Genomic DNA, 17,648 nt, shown 5'->3' on the forward strand with positions numbered 1-17,648 from the left:
GCAGTCTCTTTCCCCCTCTCCCATACAAACACTTTGAGCTAGAGTCTTGATATGTAAAAAAAACACCCACCACGAAGCAGCCCTAAGCCAGTGTTTCCTTTGTCCTTGCTCTTTAAAAGCTGTAGCTGCTGCTCAGATGAGGTAACGGGCCTCATAACACAAGAAGTATGTTTTTCAGAACTTAATGTCCTCTGCCACAGATGTCGTCTCTGCCAGAGGCTTATTAACACCTCAGAAGAGCAAAGCCCTGCCCACAAAGGGAAGGGAATCTAAAGAAGATACACAAACAAAGGAGGTGAATGTTAAAAGCAGCTAATGAGGGGAAAATAAAAACCTCCACCTTCCCATCACGGCACTTCAGAACAAGTAGCATTGCCAAGCACTAAGAACCTGGGGATTAAAGAGACAATTTAGGAAGACTTGATGTGGGGAATGGAAATCTCCTGGAAGACATTAAAAGAACACAGAAGATCAGTGCACATATTTGGGGAAAAGAAGAAAAAACGAGAAAAAATATATATGTATGTATATGGACAACTTTGCAAGGACCAAGAGAAAAAGCTATTCAGAAATAATCACACACATTTATTTCCTATAAGGGAAATTTAAATTTGAAAGGAAATTGAAACGGGGGACAAGCACAAAGTGGTTTCATTATCAAAAAAGATATACGTTCAAAGGGACTTACTGAAAAAGCAAACCTGTTTGTTTACAAACCTTTTTATTTAAAACCAATCCTCTTAGAAACACCAAAAAGCGCTCAAAATATCTACTTCACTGACTTGTCTTTCTTGCTTTGGAAGTGCTATGTAGTGCTTTTGAAATTTCCCCCCCCCCGCCCCCCGTGCTACACTCGGTCCTTTACAGCAGCAGGGTTTGCTTCCAGCACGCCGAGGCTGCCCCGGCCATGCACAGGCACCTCTGCCAAGATCGTCCTCACACACGAGCGAGCTCTGGGACTGCACGGGTGCGTGTGGGCATCCCATGGGGTTCCCCACCACCTCCTGCACTGGGACGTGGTTTCTTTTCCCTTTCTTCTCCAGGGCAGCCAAAAAGCGATGCAGGTGCCCCTTTACTCCTTTGGAGAGAGATTTGGGGAAGTTGAGACAGATCCTAAGGACCAGGATTTTCTCGCTAGAGTGAGATCCTTGCTCAGAGACACGTGGCACTGGCAGGAATGTGGCAGAGGTCTGGGACCAGACCATAGAGCAAGACTTCTGGTATGAAAAATGGGTGGGTAAAAAGTAATTATGGGGCCACAAAGATCACCAGAAATAAACAATAAGTCAGGACGTTCAAAAGGGCACCATGACTGATATCAGCCACAGCAAGGACAATAAAATCAGCCCCTGAGATTGTTGCTATTTAAAGAAATGTTTCATATGGAAATGAACAGCCCATGGAGGGATGAGCCGGGTGCACAACACGCACAGTGCTAAAACTGCCTGGTATTTATCCCCAGCACAGCGAGGCTGCAGGGATCACAAAATATATCACGGGGGTTAAGAAAACTCAAGGGGTTAAAAGGATTCAAAGAGCACTTAAGCCGGGTTAGACACTCCCCCAGTGCTGCAAAAAATGGGTGATAATTAAAGTCTTTCCAGTTAGTCACGTTGCGTTCACCCGTTCAAGGAGAGACAAACTTTTAGCATGGGTCTCGCACTCCCTGCCCTTTGCATGAAAAAAGTCAATTCATAAACAGAAATTATCCTGAACTGCTCCAGGCTGAACTGAGGACGTTCAGTGGACGTTCAACAACCGAGCCCTTGAAAAGAGCTGCACCATTGAGATGTCCTGGTCAAACATCAGGGCTGTAAAACCCCACGTTGATAAGGTCCCTTGCAGGAGACGGCGCTGTTATCCCTGCGACAGCTTAGCTCGTCATCAGTCACATGCAGGATCATGATTTTTGGTACTTTGAGGCTCTCCAGTACGGCCATGTTAACAGGTCGCATCCATGGAGAGGAGATGCATGGAGCCCCGACTCCACCCCTGGGTCAGCATCACATCTCAGGGTAAGATTATAATTTTTCAAGCTGTTCACGCCTCTTACCCCAGTTTTGTGAGCCACCCTTGCTTATGCAGAGCTGAGCCACACCAAAAGATAAGATCAGGATCATTCAAAGGGCAGGAGGATGCAGTTTGCTTCAGATGGTGCAGGCTTGGACTACAGTCAAGGAATTGAATCTTCTGCAGAGATTAACAAGCTCCACAGGTGCAGGGGAAGAACAGGCTCTTCGAGCACAGGAGGAGAAAAACACACAGTATGGAAAAGTGCCCACTGCCCGACGCGCTAGTGAAACTGTTAAACAACTGCCAGTGGGTTTTCTGGAAGGAGGTCAGAGAAGCAAAGGTGTGAAAAGAGAGAAAGCAGCAGCCGCCGATGTCCCACAGGAAGGGAATGCTGGCCAGCGCTAGGAGATACAATCTGATCCTTTGTGTATTTTGCAAGTTGCCTTGTTGGAATCAAAGACCGTAGAAAACCAGTTTGCAAAATAATGCTGGTGGCAGAGCAGCACCACCCCATGTCAGGGCTGTTTCACAGAGTGGGGCTAATTCACCTTTTGTCTGCCTAATAGTACTGCAAAACCTGAATCTTTCCGATCAGAGAAGCTGAGTTATTTCATGCTACAAACCCTTCACAGGCAGCCTGACAACAGAGCAGGCTCTGCAAAGCATTACCGAGTCACAACGAGCCTCAGATGGCACTTCCCAAAGCTTTTCTACCCCGTGGAGAACGAAGACTGTGGTGGGGAAACACCAGCTTCTCGGGGAAGGGGCTTAAACAGCTTCAAGGGACTAAGTGGGTATGGCAGCAAAAGCGATGCGATAATAAGAAGGAAGAGCTGCTGAGATTATCAGTTCCTGGCATTACATTCCCAAAACACTCCTGAAGCCTCACAGCTTCCATATGGCTCATCAGACACATACAATAACATGATCACTCAGAACATTCAGTCCTATAGAAAGGAAACAAGCAACACAGACATGTCCATGCTCCTGCACACGCACACACAAAGGTGGCGCTGGGACCTGAAACAAAAGGGATGGGAGCAAATTCTGTGTTTGAGTCAGCCTCCTCCAGGCTTCTTGTTCACAAGTTCACTGTGAACATCGAACCTTTGGAGAGGCCGTTCTTGTGTTGCTTCCACACGGGGCACAGATCCCAATGAGCCACCAGACCCTCTGTGAGGCACATCTACGCAGAGGACCCATTTGTGGGTGCAAGGGAGATGTTGTGCAAACCCAGTCCCCTGGGTGCCTTTTGCAGATCTGTATTGCTGATCAGTAGGTGCCACCTAACACTGCCACAGAGCCGCAGCTCCACGTCAGCCTGCTGGAAATCCTGCCTATAAGCAAACTGGAGAGCAATTCTGCTAGAGAGTGCAAAGCTGTGCTAAAGTGACTGAAGGTAGTGGTGGCTCTGTGCAAAGGTGGCTGTTGTCACATCCACCTTGGTGACAGCTGAACAGGGCCTCGTCAAAGTCCTCATCCCTCTGTGCTATCAACAGAGCAAGGTTTTAAGAGAGCAGGAGGTGTTATTAGCCCTGCAAGGAAAATGTGATTCCCTGGAGTTTTCCTAGAAGGTGTCCTCGTGTGACATTTCTGGCCCATCCCAGAGCTGCTGGAGTCACGGTCTCCGCTGACTGCAGCATTTTATTTTCAGTCTGAGGAAGGATCAGGCCTGTAGTGAGCTCCAGAAAAACTTCTCAGTCATGGCGTGTAACCATGAAAACTCCTTCCCCAGCCTACTGAGGCTTAAATAGATGCAGTTTCAGTTTCTGTGATTCTTTTCCAAGGCTGATAAGCCAGCATCCGTATTTCTTGTTTCTCAGTCATCTGGTCTCCAGTTTTGAGAAACTATTTCAGTTCTACAAACCTGGCCTGCCATCTTTTTCCTTCTATGAGGCTTTATAAAGAAAAAAAGGATGAATCACCCTTTTTTTTTTTTATTACTTTTCCAAGTGGGGGGCTCCTTCACACAGTTACTTACTTCTAGCATCCATTGCACCATTCCTTCTTTGGCACCTGCAGTTTCTTTGATGGTTTCTCTTTCCTCACCGAGGGGCTTGTTTATTTTTATTTTTTATAAGCAAAGCCTAATTCTTGGTTTTCTTGTTAAAATCCCTCAACCAAGGTCCTTGAGGAGTAAAGTAGGCATACAGAAAGTTAATGAGAATTTCTCCCTCTACCCCTGAGGATTGAAGAGGGGATAATTTAGGTAATATTCGGAACCAGCTCTGACCCTTTTAAGACTCTCCGGCATCACTGTGGGAGGAGGAGGAGGATCCAACTGTCCTACATTTTCCTTGTGGATGCTACCACTGCTAATAGTGCATGGCTTTTCTTCCACAGCTCTCCCGACAGGTCTGAGCAGAGCCAGGTGGAGCAGAAGCTGCAGTGCTGAGCACGCAGCCCTGTGCCGGCACCCAGGCACCTCTGGGACTGCCTGCGTGGTTACAGGCTCCTGGTAATGAGTGCTAATTTCCATCACTTCCATATATTGGACACCCAGAAAGCTGCTGACTGGTACAGCACCTTCCTCTGGATGCTATCATCTCATCATATCCTAATTAACTGGATCAGCTTTTCTCCTCATCACGAGCAGCGACTGAACGTCTTCTCCCTCTGCCCAGGACAGGCTCTCCCCCCGCTCCGCTCTGCCGTGCTTCACCCTGGGAAGCGTTTTGTGATACTTTGGATCCCTTGTAAACTGTATTCTTCGATTTGGGCAGTCTTTCAACTCCATGAAAGTTACACGTTGTTTTCATTTCTTCTCAAGTACCTCAGGTCAAAGAAAGACCTATGTCAGTGGCTTTAAAAGCCTAATAAAGTCTTTCATCCATAGACCTGCTTGCTGGCGCAAAGTCAGGGAAAACAAACTAAGTCATCGAGTGTTGTTCAAACTGTCAGATCCTTTTCAGCATGCTCTTCCTGCCAGCCTGTTCATGTGCGTTTGGGGGCTGGGATGGGGAGGAAGGGAAGGAGGAAAAAAAAAAAATCCTGATGGCAGAAAGCCCATGGAACAACTGGCACCTTTCCAAAGCAGCCTCCCCCCGGCCCCCAGCCCGCCTTCGTGGGCACAGGCGTCTGCCAATCTGTTCTGCACACACACACACCCCCCGCACAACACAAGCAACAAAATGACTTTCCAACAACTTTGCTCACAAGTGCCACTCTACTCGGAGTTTGGCACCTTGCGCTTTCTCCTCACCCCCGCCTCTCCAGGCTTTGCCTCCCAACAAGCTGGACAGGTTCCAGTGTTTAAAAGCCCATTTAACCACTCCCTTTTGTTTAGAAATGCTAAGCCTTGATCTGATTTTATCAACCCTGCCGTGCCAAGAGGAGGAGGATGCTGAGGGTTTCTGAGGATCCTGCAATGAGCTGAAAAGCTCCAGGAGCCCTTCAAGATTCAAGAAGGGCTTTGCCCACTTTGCAGCAGCCCTCGTGGTATTGAGAAGCCCCAGAAGGAGAGCATGTACCATTCATGGGACCACACAGGATGGCTTCCACTCTTGCTTTCGTGCACATTTCTCCCTTTAAAAACTTCATTATTGGCACGTTTAGGAGCTGAAAGTCGGTGCCATGCTTGGCTGGCACTGTCTTTTGATGGTTAAATAATTCTTTACACTCTTGGCCTTGTTCAGTGCTGCTACGCCCAGGAAAAGCGGAGCGGCAGGGGAGGGAGGCAAGGAGGCAAGAACAGGCTCTGATTGACAATTGTAATCTTCCTGGGTATTGTTAGGAGACATCTTTCTGCACTTGATAAACCCAGCATGATTACACGAAACATATCCTTTTAAAATATATTTCTCTTTTTCCATAAAGCAGGTGAAGCCAACTGCGTTTAGAGCTAATTTCAATCCCTTTGTACAGTGCAGCATTTGGATGCCCTCTTAAGGATGCTAGGTTTGAAAGTTTGCCTTATCAACATCCTTTTCTCATAAGCCCAGACAAGCTCTTGACATCAGTGATAGAAAGGACGAGGTAGATTACAAGTCAGACAAAGCTATAGAGCTCTGGAGTAACAGGAGACCCTTCCCAAAAATACACCTCCCTTTTCCACATGATTATTTCTTTAAGGCAGATGAGAGAGGAAGAAGACAGATGCTCAGCCAGTTACTGTGTATGGAAAGATGTAACCAAACATTGACCATCAAGATCACCAGCCATGGGAAAAGCTGTTTTGGTCCTATTCTTCATATCCGTCATCCCACCAGGTCTGTGCTGCTGCTGCTGGTCATGGTGCTGAACAGGGGGAAGACTTTAAACACCCATATAGCTGCTATAAATTTGAACGAATAAGAACAGTTTCTCATCTATGGCAATTTACACCAATCAAGGCTCTACCTTCATGTATCCGGCAATCTGGAGGAAAGAGTCTGCCTCCTGCTAGGCAGTTACTGACACATTTTTAACTCTCCTACACTGCCTCTGCCCTCCTCTGCTTTTCATTTCCCACCAAAGAGAAAATATAAAGGAAGTAACGATGAACAGGCAGCTGTGGTCAACAGAAGAAGTAGCATGATCGAGAGAGCTCCCATCTAAAGGTTCACACAGAAACAGAGACTTACTGGCACTGAGAATAGCATAGCCTGGAACAATGTCACTGAAAAACAAATTACACACAGACACTATCCAAGCAACTTTCTTCGGTCCAAGCCAGTCAGATATTTTTGATATCCTGCAGCTTCAAGGAGGATAACAGGCAGTTGAGTGCTAGTGCTGAAGATCACGTTAGCCCTACCGGATTATTCAGGTCATGCTAAACAGCAAATTCAGTGGATTAAAAGAGTCCTCATTCCTGCTGTGCAGTTTTAACAGTCTGCAAGTTACACAGAGGGACTGAGGATGCTATGTACGTTGCATGTCTTGTGTAGCACTTTATAGTCAGACAAGCTCAGCAAGGGGCATCTGCCTTCCTAAAAATTACCATTGACCCATTCCTGTTTAGGAACAGTAAGAAACCAATGGACTCACCCAGCAGCTATGTGAAAATCTCTTTGCCAAGCCATGCAGAACTCACTTTTGTGTCTGCAGTGTATTGGCATTGTATTACCATGACAAAACCAAATTACCACCATTGAAGGTAGCCTGTGCTAATACAACAGTCCTTCTATAGTAATATACTCATGTGCACAAATGATAGCACAATGGAGTGGATGTGTAACTGCTATAGGATCTCTGTGGTAGCAGTGCACAGTTTTTCAGCTTCTCTCATCTTACCCGAGTCATTCCCCATGCAGGTGTTAGTGTAAAGTTCAGCGGCACAAAGCATGCCTAAGATCAGTGCAATGCCATTGCCTCACGTTAATGTACTATTCCTGCGATTACTGCAAAGTCAGGATGGTCCCAGTTGTCACTGAAAACATTTTGGGGGGTTCTGCTGTGACAAGCACCATCCTTGCTCTCATTACGGGTCAGTGAAATCATAGGTGTTCCTGTACAATGACCAAAATCAACATAGTACCAACACGACTAATACTGAAACCACCCACAGTAATTAAGATGTCAATTAAAAAAAGCTCTTGTAATCATTACAAATGAAGATGTTGTATTGGCTGGGAGAGGTCGTCCTGGGACAGGTAGAAAAAGAAGCACCTAGCTTTCTGACCCAGCTCCTACCACACACTCACCAACCCCCACGTGCCGAGACCTGCCCAGCACACAACAGAGCCAAAGCTCCCCAGAAACGTCGTGTTGGTCATCATCGCTCCACAGCTCATTTGAAAAAACAAATCCTTCAATGGGTAAGCAAGCAAATAACAAATAAATGAACTGGTGGTGTTTCTGCTTGATTTTTCAAAAATACCTACCGCTGTGGTAGACAACTCAGGTGGGGTCTCCGATGTCTAATAAAGGTGGAAATGTGCAGTTCCCTTCCCTTCTGGGGGAGCAGTGATGGGGTCTCCCCTCTCCCCCACTGCCCATGCTGGAAGACTTGTAGCAATTAAATACCATTGAGACTTCTACCTCTGTCAAAACTGGTAGAAATTAGCTGACAGGCTTGAAAAATATTATGGAAACTGATAGACAGAAACACCTACACACTGCTTGGGATGGCACAGAACTGCTTTCCTGAGAAAACTAGGCTAAAAATGAAAATGGTCAGTCCCTGAGCAGGTCAAGCCGTGGATATGAGCCTGTTGGTAACAGGCTGACAGATTCCCTGTGGAGGCAGACAGCTCTCCCGAGATTCATCAAGCGATGTAAGAGAGAAGGATTTGGTTTAGAGTAAAACGCTAAGCCACGCACAAGGGTTTAAGATGACAATTCTTCCTAAGACTAACCTCAGTCAGCAGTTTCACAGAGTAGCTCTGACCTTGCAATCAGCACGTTGCGGACTCAAGTCCCACGCTTGTGCCCAAAGGTCCAACCTAGAAGCTGAAGCAGCTACTTTTCTACCCATAGTTCTTATCTTACTGGTGTGTAAAGTCAGGATACAACAAAACTTTTAAAAGACACCCTACTAAGAAAGTCATCAACAAACATTACTTTTCATTGATTTAACGACAGCACAGCGTACCACCATAACAATTGGACAAAGGTTTTTTCACAAAAGTTTGCAGAGATTCCTGGGTATTTTTTCAGCTAAGAAAAATCACCAGGAGCTTCCACAAAGGACTTCGAGATGGCAAAGCTGAACATTCATCACCAGCAGATCAGGGAGCAGATGGAAAAACCACGGTAAGGGGTTGCACCGCGTTTGCTGTTTCTTTAAGTCGCTGATGGATTCACACATGATGCAACTAGACATAACACAGCACTTGCATCTTCCTGCATCAGTGATTCTGCAGACATAGATCTTCCCACCCTCCTCTTCCCTGTTCCAAGGCCCAGACATTTTTTTGTCTGCAACTGGATACAATCATGTTCTGCATACAAGCCCAGCAAAACAAAACATCCCATTTTCAGTTCACAGAGCTGCCATGGCAGAAATAAATATTATTTTGTTTGTTGGGTTTTCTTTCTGGTTGCTGACGTTTTGTGTTCCAAAATCGTTGTTCTGCACAACAATTTAACAAAACGTATTCTTCCTGATTCAAGACTTTGCAGCTAGCTGCGTAGTAGCTGGGTTCTCATTGAAAAAGCCAACCCTTCCAAGCCAAAACCCAAACTTCTTTGAAATCTCAACCTCTAGAGAACTTTGTAAATCAGCAAATCTAAGACAAGCACTGGGCCTCCTTCCAGTTTCAGCCGGCAGCCACCAAACACAAGATCCTTGCAGCACTGCCACGGTTTGCAAGAAGAAGATAACACCCTTGGTTTTGCCTTTCTGCTCAGAGCACGCCATGGCTGAGGGAAGGGTGCTGGGCACAGACTAACCCATTCCTTATTCCCACTCTGAACTCTGTCTGCAACTGATAGCAGCATCACTCAGGAGGCACAGTAGCAACTGCCTGTCTGGCTGATGTCCCCAGGAGTTTAGGATAAAACATCCAGCAGCGCAATGGCCTTGCACCGACTACTGTGGCCACCTTGTGTTTTCAGAAGCACGTCACTTGATGTTGCTGGATCAAGTCAGGGGATGAGCCCTCTTTGGAAGAAAAACCTGCCCAAGTTTGGGCTCTATGATCCTGACATAGACTTACCAAGCTCAAGCGCTTGTAAAGGAGCCTGAACTCTGTTGGCAGGGGGCAGCTTCAGGAATTAGCATCTTCTTTTTCCCTCCCTTCTCACTTCAATTGCCTGATCTGGTGGTAATTTTCCTCTCCCTGGTGCCTCCCTCCCCATCCTTTCCTTCTCTTTTCCCACCCTGTCAGCCAATGACAAAAATAGAGATGAGAAAAGACACAATTGCATAAAAGAAGGGATTTTTTCCATCTTTAATCACAGAGGGGGATTGTTTTGCACGCCATCTCACTGCAAAAGCACCGCAGGTTAGGCAGGTAAGATTTGGAGGGAGGCTGTGCAATGCATCGAACCGAGCCTGCCCCTTGACCTCCAGCCCCTGCCTGCTCTGCCTTCAGCTTTATTGAAGGCACCGGGCGTGAAATGGTACCAGTGATGATGCTTTGCGCTTTTCTAAGCAGCCTTTGTGTGGAAGGAGTAGTTATATCAAATCTGCACCCTACGTGGTGTGCTTACCTTTAATGGGCATACCTGGGGAGGAATAGGTCCCTGGTTTTGCATCACTAATAAAAAAAGTACGTTTCTGTGCAGACACGGGCTCTGTAGCTCAGCAGATACAATGCTGCTGTACTCCAAGCTCAGAATCCATTTAAAGAAACCTGAGTTACTGACAACTTAAGAATGAATAAAAAAAATTAATTGATGCTTACCTTGGATTTTGGCTGGTTGGGCTTGGGGGTTTCTTTTTACCTAACAGGGACTCCTTTCACTGGGCTTCTTGTAGCTAGAATAAAAAAAAAAAGAAGAAAAAAATATTGTAAGAACAAATCAAAAGAAGAAATTACATCAGCATGCCACTTAAAAAGCTCTACTCATTTTATGGTTTATTTTGATTTTTGCTTAGTATTACAGCTGATCAGACTAAACTTTGCAAAAAAAATATTCATCATAGGTATATCTTCATTTTTGTTGGAAAACATCAGTGCTCTGATCTCTATTCACTTGAAGGGTGAAGTATTCACCTCTCCTTCCAGCCCCTTCCTTCCTCACCTTTTGCCACATTTGAAACAGAAGCTGGTCCCAGAACAACTGGGACATCTCATTACATTCACCTGGGCACTTTATCACCAGACTCAGTGTATTTCTCTGCTCCCCAACTGGACAATAAAAACCACACAAGGTTAACAAGAGATGAATTTCCAGGTACCATCAAGCACAACTTTCAGGACGATCGCCCATACAAATCAGGGCGATCTCCTCCAGCTCCACCAACACTACGGCAAACCAGACCATTTTCAAACGCAAAGTGAAGGAGCAGAGGTGGGTCCTCTGAGCAGCACGTGCTGCTTTCTCTCGTGAATGGGTGCCCATTGACTTTTACTTCTCCTCTGTGCTGATGTCCAAGCTGAAGGATCCTCTCCTTCACCTCCATGCATCCTACGGTCATTTGTACCAGCACAAACTACATTCAAACCGAAGCACCGAGAGGAAGATACCAAGCCCATGGCACTACCAGCCTAAGGGACAGTGCCACAACGCTCAGTGTTTGATTGTACGTTCCCCATATGAAATTAATTGATCATGTCTTTTCAATGGACCACCTACAGCCCTCAGTTTAACCAGATGGAAGCAGAGAGACTCCAGAGATTTGAATCAACAAAATATGATTACAAAAATAAAATTATTCCCATTATGATTTTTTTTTTAAATGAATACTACTCAGTAGGGCTACATAAATTATTTGCTCTGGAGTACTTTGGTCTGGACTTCTTAAATACATTTGAGAAGTTGCCCAAAACAACTTTTTTTTTAGAAAGATGGATTTATCAAGATTACAAATTTCCCCTGGAAATTCACTGTAAGTATTTTTTTAACCTACTTTTCTTCCTCGCTCCCTCCCCAGGAGCTCTTTGTCTCACATCAGTGCTCTGCCACTCTCAGCTCCTATGACTCCTTCTGCCTCAATGCTTCATGGGATAAAATGATCCTTACCAGCAACTCTGATAAAGCTGGTTTAAAGCAGCCTTTCTTGATTCATGCATTTCACAATTCCTCTCTCCCCTCCACTCTTGCAGCTGTAATTACTGGTGGATTTCATTTTATTACAACCAAACAAAACAACAAACCACAAACACCTAAAAGGCATCGTAAAACCCTCTCCCCCCACAATCTCCATCTCTCCCTGCCAGAAATGACCCCAGTGATCTGTGCTCAGGATGGCAGCAGGGCTGCCCGAGCCAGATGGGAGCTGCTGAAGACCTCAGAGATCAAGCCACCAGCCTTCAATTTTGACATTTGGTCGTGGGTGGCAGATTTCTTCCTTTCACACTTAAAAATGTTGAAAACCACAGTAGCTCTGTTTGAAGGGGAATCGGAGGCTGATTAACCTTATCTTGTTATGTGCAGATGCAGATGTTGAGGAACAATTTCCCACCCACAGCGGTCAGAACCAGTCTTTGGACCATTACCCAACGCACAATATGCCATCCTGAGCCCTAAACCCTCCATATGCTGCACAGACCTCTGATGGGGTTTTGGTGCTGTTCAGCACATGGGAATCAGTGGAGAATAAGGTTTGCTCCTTCCTATGCCACCCTACAACTGCTCTGGAAACCAACCCTGAATATCTCTAAATTTTTAGCATCATTGCAAAACATTTTCCTGATGGGCCAAAAAAGCAGCCCCCTCTCCCATGCCCCGCTCCCCCCAGGGTGCGATGCTGGGCCCGCGGGACCTTTGCTGGTACAGAGGGCAGGAGTGAGGACAACTCTCCCCTTTTTCTTTTTTGAAATAAGGAAGATCCTTCTTCATGTGCTCTTATTAAACCATGTGCCTGCACTGTGAGCTCAAAATGACACTTTTGAATAATTTAAGATAACGATAATAGAAACATTAAAAAAAACTCTCGTAGAGACCAAACCCGATTCCTCTCGCAGCTTGTGAATTAGTTTTTCACTTGTAGCCACTTCTGCTCTATCTTAAGAGCTATAAAAAAAAGCACGATAGAAGGGAATATTAGGAAATCACTAATGCTTTTTTGAAAGCACCTATTGCTCAATCTTCTGCAGTACTATTTCTGGATTCCTGTGCAACTTTCTTCTTTACCCCGAGTGTTTTACAAGACACCTCGCACACTCACAGCCCAGTCCAAAGAGGACAGGTTGATCTTGTGCATTTTCCCCTCCAGCTATTTTGTTCCATTGGAGATGATGCCTCACTAGGTCAGGACTTTTTTTGTTTAAGGAATGAGCATTATTTACAAGACAACATTAACCATTTGGATTTCCCAGCTCCAAAATTCCTTGCAGGCATTCTGAATATATCAGGGTTTTCTTCTTTTAAATTCTATTTTTAAAGCTAGGAATGCTGGGTCTGACACAGCTGGGGGCTTTCCTGCTTTTTCACATTTTGCTTTCAGGAAGGCAGAAACACAAGCTACTCCTAAAACACCGGGATCAGGACATCATCTTTTCCCCAGCAACATCTGGAATATTAACAGACTGGAGCGGGGTTGGAGTTGCGTTGGCTGAACCAATCTCCGGCAGGAGCCTCCCCCCCTCGCAAGAAGGGAAAAGCAGCCGCGAACGTGAGAAGCGGCAGACGCGCTCACCGCTGCCTGACTCCAGTTTCATGCCTGCACTTCTCCATTGATTTACGGGGCAGCTCATTTCCAGACCCACCTCCTTCAGGAGGAGGAACTTCAACTCGATGTGAATAATAGGGTCCTATATCTCTTAAAGCAGTCGCTGCTTCTTTCCACGGTGAGGGGGTGTGTGGAGAATTATGGCGAAGAGAACTATTTCTCCTCCCTTTGGATAGGTCTGGAAATGAACCGCACAGCCAGAGAGCTGGCGCATTTTGCATTATTTAAAAAAAAAAAAAAAAAAAAGATGTAAAGCCCATAACCCAAAACCCAGCTCGAGATGACAAGGAGGAGATCCCACAACCCACTCCTGTTGTTAAAGTCGCACAATAGGAGACACGCACGCCTTCCGCCCATTCAATCTCTCCCTTACATCTATATATCTATATACACATGCCCCACAAAGGCATATTTTCTACGTTAAGCCTATGGATTACTGGCTCAGGCCCTTAGAAAAAAAAAATTAAAAAAAATTGTTGCCAAGGCAACAAGCCAGGGGTTGCTATGGCATCTTGGAGCCGAGCAGCTGGGCCAATCCCCGCTCCCTGCGAGCTGGGAAGGCGCAAAGCCTCTAAATTTAATGTCAGTGCAGAGAGGAAGGGAAGCTGTTGAGGCATGCATGATGCTGAGCGTGCGCTTGCTAAATGCGGACAACATGGCCCCCATGATTAGGACCAGCACACTAATGAATATTCATTGGGCTGATTAAAGCAAAGTCAATTAACTACTTGACTGCTTGATTTTTTGCTGGATTTTAGTAATCTCTTTTAACCATTTTGCCACTGGGGATGCTCTTGTTCTCCCCTTCATCTCCCTCTTTCCTCCTCTATATTTCCTTACACTGGCAATTAGGGTTTAGATTTTTTTTTCTTGTCTTTATGCTTTTCACTGACAAGAACCTATCCTACTCAGATTTTACGGCTCACTTTATTCCACCAGTAAATCATGTTCTTCTAGGGTCACTGTCTTCCGCTACAGTTGTAGGTAAGCCAGAAGGTCACAGATTTCCATCAAGTTTTTAAATCTCACGTGCAATTTAATTCCAAATCCACGGCTAAGCAATAATGCTGATTTTCTACTTCACAGTGGGATTCCCCCCCAACACCACGGCCCTTTGTTTTATAACACAGAGAGTTGCTGTGAGCCAGGTCAAGGGCTGCGGAATATTTTTTTTTTATTCTGATTTGCAAGATCAGGATTCCTTCAGACGGACGACTCAGACCGAATGTTCTAGGAAACCTAAAGGGATCCTAAAATAAAACAACAATTCATTAAAAATGGTTTTCAATTTAGAGAGATGTCTTTCTCCCAGTGCAGTAGTGATGTAATAAGACTGCAAAGAGGACTGCATATTTTATAAAGATCATTTTTCAGAATGTGCCTGCAAACTAAAACATGTGATTAAATTAAAAATAAATGAAAAATTGTTGGCCAAAAAAAAAAAAATCCACAGTTGCGAATTCAGCCCTTACAACTTAACCTGGGAAAATACATTCATTTTCATCATGTTCTTTGGCTTGTTTTGAAAACTCCCTTTCAGGTTCTTGTATTACGTATACAGAACTGTTTCAGGGAAAGATGCAGTTACATGATAGTTATGACTCTCCTGGAGGGGAGTTATTAATAGTTGTAAGTAATATATCTGATGGGTAGAGTGGAAATCCTGAACGTAATCACCCAGCATTTGGGCTCGTGTCTTTGTCAGCAATTGAAGCAAAAAAGATGCAGAAAAAGGCAGAGTCTACAGCGGGGCAGGGACAACGCTGACTTCCAATATTGCATATGCAATTCAGCTACTTGCAAGCAAAAAAAGGGGAAAAAGTAGCAGAAGAGGAATGAAGTGAGACAGAGTACAACTGAGTGGGGAAAGTTTGCGTTGTTTTTAACTGCAAACTAAAAAATAATTAATCTCCATTTTATAAACTCCATGTACATACAGGTTTCTCTATTATTTTGCTGGATAATACACATATTTACTTGTTTGTATAGATATATAGTCATAAAACAGATAGTTGCTTTTCCAGCATGCCACTAAAATGTGGAAAACAAGGAATTACAATGCTTTCCTACGCAAGTTGTATTCTGGGAGCACTACAATTTCCCTGCAAACTCGCTGTGTGTACATCATCCCTCTATTAACACCGTTATCCCAACTTTTAATCTTTTCATTTGCAACCAAACATTTAGCATCTGTTTGGACTCTACAAGTTGTTCGAGTTTCACCCCGCACGGGCTAATGCTGCTGGAAGGATGAAATCGCAGGCACGATTCGGTGTGCGCGTTCCCGGATTGCCGAGATGCCACCCTTCTTTCCAGGGCTTTACATTTCTGCCATCAAAATCAGAAATCTGCATAGCAACACTGAGCTCCGCGGGGTAACACATTTCATTTACCCAAATCTGAAGAAAACCACAACAAATAATTACCTATTTACAAATTACAAGAACAACAAAAGAAAAGAAGAACATGTTAAGAAAAGAAAACATGTTAAGCTGCCACATTCAATCAAAAGAAATATATATTGGGGGCTCTTTTTCAAACTAATACATTTTCATCTATGTACACAGGAAATCTCTTCACAGGGGGGCAATATGCAAACATAGATGTACACACACAAAGAAAAGTAGAATAATTCCATTCTTACAAAAAATTTAGAGAATTGGATTCAAATTTTAACTGGGTCACAAATGAAACGTAGTCAGCAACCTACAGTACAGGGAAAAAAAAGAAAAAAAGACGACAAAAACCCACCCCAGTGCCATGCAACTCAGCAGTCTGCAATTCCTGGTCATGAGAGGCCACAGCATTAGCCAGGCGGGGTGTTGCAGGTCAGGATTAAGACGCATTAACAAATTCATATGGAGGAAGCTTGCCCAGCACCTGCCCACAATTTGCCAATTCTCTTCGTCTCCCTTGCATGTGAATCAAAATCTCTTTTCTACTTGGAGGAGGATCTTTTTTTTTTAAAAATACTGTTATTCTGGGTAAAATTTGCATCCCTGAGCTGTGAAAAGCATTTTAGCTCAAAACCTACACAAGAGTAAGAACTACCCGATTATTGTGCTTATATTGTGAATGATACTGAGATAAAAAAATGCTCCAAGACGTGTGTGTGCACGCAGGCATACACACACATGCAGATAAATGACACTAAACAGCATCTATCCTGGTTCTAAGATATATGACAAATTCTATAAACTATTAAAAAGCAATCGCAAAAATACAAACCCCGAATCTACATCTGCACAATGGAAAATATTCTGACCGCAAACGCATTGCAGGAGCAGTAAATTCAGGGTTAAGTCTCTGGATTTCTGTTTGATACTCTCAGCCTTTCATCATGTCTCTATGAATTTTTATTCCTGCACTCTGGAGTAAATTAAGGCTGATGGTGTCAATACGGAGTTTTGAGCCCTATTTCGACATTTCTTATGTTTCACCTGTTTAATTCAGACCCTTTAAGTTTGATTTTTCAACAATTTAGGAGGAGGGCTCAGGGCTTTCTGATCCACTTTTGAAATGCCATATTTTCCAGGAGGCTATTTCCCATCTAACTCCCCCCCCCCAAGTCGTCCTGTGCACGTTGTGTCAAAGCAGTAGCCATTTTCCCAGGCAGAATAAATTCCTCGTTGTTCACTTCTAGCGACCTGATGGCTGATCAGCCCCCTCCAAACCGCCAAGAGCAGGAGCACCCCAAAGCTGTGGCGATCCTGAACTTTTGCATCTATCTGCTCTTGAAAAACAACCCCCTGAAACCCTTCAGGAAAAGCCTAGTGCGTTTGAGATTAAAAACGTGATGTGCCTGGGATTAAAGCAAAACACGTTTACAGACCTCGCAATGCTAACCAACCAGAAGAGTTATCTAATACGCAATACATGTGATTGCTTGAATAATATTACAGTAGACACCGCATCCCTTCCTTGCTGCGTGCATACCCCTCTCTGCATGCACACACATGGTATTTCTAATAGGATCTCTTCTCCCCTCTCTCTCTCTCCCCCGCTTTCACAATCTGTCGCTCTCCAATCTGCCCACTCTGCTCTATTTTCCCATCCAATATTCCCCCTCTAACACCTTCCCCTCCTCTTCAGCCCCCATCCTTGCTCCCTCCATCTTCCCCCTCCTCCAGGCTCTGTTATCGGCCACGTTAGCCCCAGCGCCGAGTTTCTGGCCCGTGGACATTCAAAGCAGTTAGCAGACAGGTTAAAAAAAAGGATAGGAAAAATTTCTCCCCCTACTACTAGCACTTAAATAACACGGTAACTAACTAGCTCCTCTAACAATTTGGTGCCTAAAATCAATTTTTCATAGCAATGGACTACATTATTAATACTCAATCTTAGTTGGTGCTATTTTATCGGAAACTTTACAAACAAGTTCACTATCGCTATCTCTGCTTTACGGAGGGGAAGAAACAGCAGAGGGAGGAAA

General features: G+C 44.6%; 1 long non-coding RNA gene across 1 annotated transcript; it reads right to left on the reverse strand.

The window, feature by feature from the left end:
* Nucleotides 1-4,163: 4,163 nt before the first annotated feature.
* On the reverse strand, nucleotides 4,164-16,101 carry LOC148056557 (uncharacterized). The gene is made up of 3 exons (XR_015703050.1): nucleotides 15,968-16,101; nucleotides 10,284-10,357; nucleotides 4,164-4,964 (listed from the first exon to the last, which is right to left on the reverse strand). It is a non-coding gene; the product is annotated as an uncharacterized LOC148056557 (long non-coding RNA).
* Nucleotides 16,102-17,648: the final 1,547 nt, after the last annotated feature.

Source organism: Nipponia nippon, unplaced genomic scaffold, assembly GCF_047370975.1.
Source record: "Nipponia nippon isolate SJK-2023a ecotype South Korea unplaced genomic scaffold, ASM4737097v1 scaffold_13, whole genome shotgun sequence".
NCBI lineage: Eukaryota > Metazoa > Chordata > Aves > Pelecaniformes > Threskiornithidae > Nipponia > Nipponia nippon.